Source organism: Silene latifolia, chromosome X (assembly GCF_048544455.1).
Source record: "Silene latifolia isolate original U9 population chromosome X, ASM4854445v1, whole genome shotgun sequence".
Taxonomy (NCBI): domain Eukaryota; kingdom Viridiplantae; phylum Streptophyta; class Magnoliopsida; order Caryophyllales; family Caryophyllaceae; genus Silene; species Silene latifolia.
In genome coordinates, this window is record NC_133537.1 from 277502886 (window position 1) to 277506664 (window position 3779).

Genomic DNA, 3779 nt, shown 5'->3' on the forward strand with positions numbered 1-3779 from the left:
GAAGATCACAAGGTAACTTGTTACCCTTTGATCACGAAATTGAAAGGACTTTGACAAACAATAGAAGACTTGCTAGGAGAACTTTGAGAGGTATTGGTGAGATTGTAGATATTCAACCAAACACTATTGAGTTCGTCAACCATTTTGCAAGAGAAGGTGAGGAGAACCCAACACAAAATCCAACACAAAATCAACCCACAATGCCTAAATTTTCATCACATTCCGTACCAACCGAGGAGAACCTACCCAATGGTACTCCCACACCACGACACTTAACCGAAAATTTCATTGCCAAATCCGCATTTATCCAATTAGTCGAAAGAAGCCAATTTGGGGGGGATGCCTAGTGAAGACCCTCACTCTCACATGGAGACTTTTTGTGACTATTGTGATGCGATTTCTCAAACCGGTGTAACTCAAGACCAAATTCGATGGGTCTTATTTCCTTTTTCTCTAATTGGCACCGCAAAACAATGGTTGAAAGGCCTTGATAAGGCTACTCTCGGAATTGACTCTTGGAAGAAGTTGGCTCTAGCTTTCTACAAAAAGTTCTACCCACCGAAAAAGACTAACATGCTAAGAGCTCAAATTACGGGCTTTAAGCAAAGAGATGAAGAATCCTTGTATGAAGCTTGGGAGCGATTTCAAGGGAATTTGTCGCTCATGTCCTCATCATGGACTTAGCGAGTGGTTCTTGGTACAACAATTTTGGAATGGTCTTTATGAAGACTCAAGAAACATTCTCAACATGGGATCAAATGGAATGTTCACCGAAGTTGACGATAATCAAACTTGGAACAAGATTGAGGAAATGGCGGTCCATAATTCACAATATAGTAGACCTCACAAGGCTACTAGAGGAGGAAAGCATGAAGTGGACTCTATTACTCAATTGGGTGCTCAACTTAGTACTCACATTGATACCATCAATTTGAAGTTCGAAAAAGCTATGGCTAGACTTGAAGAAGCCTCAAAATCACCAAAGCACCATGTCAATGCCATGACGGCATCTTCATCAATCCCAAGTGGGATATGTGAGAATTGTGGAACTTTGGGACATGACCAAAGTGAATGTAGGGGAACAAATGAAAAAGTGAATGCTTTTCAAGCATACAAGAGTGGTACCCCTTATTCAAATTATTACAATGAAAACAACAAATTCCACCCAAATCTCTCATACAAAAGCCAAAATGTTCAAAACCCTCAACCAACATACACCCCACCTCCCATGAGAAACCAAAATCAAAGACCCTTTTACAACCAAAACCAAGGTTACCAAAATCAAACTCCATACAATCAACAAAATGACCAAGGTTTTGATGTTCAAAAAGCGGTCCTCCAAATGCAAAAGAATCAACAAGAGTTTTTCACTCAAATGCAAAAGGGTAGTCAAGCAAAGGAAATCACCATCAACAACATCCTAGCCCACACCAAAATGTTGGAAACCCAATTGACTCAACTAGCATCTTCAAGCTCACAAAGACAAAAGGGGCAATTACCACCTCAAAGTAATCCCCCGAGACATGAAACAGTTAGTGCCATTCACTTGAGAAGTGGTACGAGATATAAAGCACCGAAGAAGCAAGTTGAGGATGAAGTTGTGGAAGCTAGTGACAAAGAAGAAGTTGTGCAAAACTCCAAGGATGGAGAACCATCAAAAGAAGAAGTTTCAAAGAAAAATGAAGACAAGGCCAAGGAGAAGGAACCCATTGTGATTAGACTTCCTTTTCCAAGTCGTCAAGCCAAGCCCAAATTTGATGACCAACTTGGAAAATTTATGGAAATTGTGAAGAATTTGGAAGTCTCGATTCCTTTCACGGAATTAATCAATCACGTGCCGGCCTATGCAAAGTACATGAAAGACATCCTTACGAAAAAGAAGTCGATCCGGAAGCTTGAGACTATCGCCTTCACTAAGGTGAGTAGTGCAATACTTCAAGGGAGTTCACCTCCAAAACTTAAAGATCCGGGAAGCTTCTCAATACCGTGTACCATTGGCGACACCACGATCAACAAAGCCTTATGTGATCTAGGGGCTAGTGTGAGTGTTATGCCGTACTCGGTGAGTAAAAGGTTAGGGATGGGAGAGCTTAAATGCACCAATATCACACTCCAAATGGCCGATAGATCGACGAAGACACCATTAGGGATATGGGAAGATGTTCCCGTAAGAGTTGGGAAATTTTTCATCCCGGTGGACTTTGTCATTGTTGACATGGAAGAAGACTCCAATATTCCAATCATTCTAGGTAGACCTTTCTTGCACACCGCGGGTGCGGTGATAGATGTGAAGCATGGAGAGCTCACTCTAGAAGTGGGAGATGAAAGCATAACTTTCAATCTTGACAAGACCATGAGAGCTCCTCGTTTGCATGAACCATGTTTTATGGTTGATCGTTATAGACGGAAGGATGATAGGAAGAAGTCGGAATTCCAATGGAAGAAGAAAGTAGATGATGCTCCATCAAAAGAGCAAGGAAATTGTAACAAAGAGAGCTTGAAAAGCTCACCAAAGTCAAGCAATGAAGAAGAGGGCCTCATTGGCCAAAACAAGAAAGTGGGAGAGTTGTCTCTATCAACTCAAGAGATCTTTAGTGATCAAGTAAACGAAGTTTGTGGTCTTTGGGACGATGAGTTTGAAGGGATTTTCAATCCCTACATTGGTAATGTTATCGATCAAGACCAACATGAAAGACAACAAGTGCAAAGATCTATTGAGGATCTTTATCATGACAATGAACAAGCTTTTGACTACTTCTTCAAGGTGTTGAGTAACATCAACAACACCTTGGACATGCCCCCATGACATCTCTCTAAGGATAAGAGTTTGGTGGAGTCCTCTCCAAACCACCATTTGTAAATATTTCTAACTCCCTAACTTGCATTTTAATTCTTACATTGCATTTTTGTCATTTTTGGATTTTTTATACCTTGATCAAGATATTTATCATTTTTTTTTTTTCAGAGAAGTGAGGGAGGGACTAATGATTTTATTGATGTGTAGTGTTTTAGCTTAGTGTGGGGATAGCAATTGCCTAGGCTATTCATGCCTTTGTAGTGCCCCTACAATGAAGAACACGGGATTTGAAGAATGAAAATGACACGGGTTATGCAAGTGCACTGATGGAACTGAATCCGGGTAGACCAGGAGGAATCCGAGCGTCCTTATGGGTAATCCGCTCGTCTTATGGGAATCCGAGCGTCTGTGGAAGAATCCGTCCGTCCGAATGAGCTGCAAAATCAAAAATTTTGGTCTGTTAGAGAATCCGAGCGTCCTAGCTGAGAAGACGCTCGTCTGAAAGAATCCGCTCGTCTTTGCAGAAAGACGCTCGACTTTTTGCCAGTGCAGAATAAGAAAATTTGCTGTAACAGAATCCGCTCGTCTTACTTGCAGAATCCGCTCGTCTTCACTGAAATACGCTCGTCTTTAGGCGAGATTTCCTGAACCCAAATTCAGCAGAATCCGAGCGTCTCGACGGGAATCCGCTCGTCTTCCCCCTGCAGTTTTGAAAATTTCGGGTGTTTTAAATACCCCTTCCCACATTCATTCATTCATTCATACATTCAAAGACTACCCAAAAACCCTCATCCTCTCCATCACCAAAAACAAGATTTCCTCAACCAAATTCAACAAAATCAAATTCAAACTACCTTACAACAACAATTAATCACTCCTTTTACAATAATAATCAATCCAAGCACCAAAATCTTCAACCTTTGAATCGATTTTTGAAATACAAAGACAAATCCTTTCATCTTAAAATCGATTTGGGTATAAT

The 3779-nt window shown here is 40.9% G+C and overlaps 1 non-coding gene across 1 annotated transcript; it reads right to left on the reverse strand.

Moving 5' to 3' along the window:
• Positions 1 to 573: 573 nt before the first annotated feature.
• On the reverse strand, positions 574 to 681 carry LOC141624170 (small nucleolar RNA R71). Its single transcript, XR_012533981.1, has one exon. It is a non-coding gene; the product is annotated as a small nucleolar RNA R71 (small nucleolar RNA).
• Between the last annotated feature and the right edge of the window lie 3098 nt (positions 682 to 3779).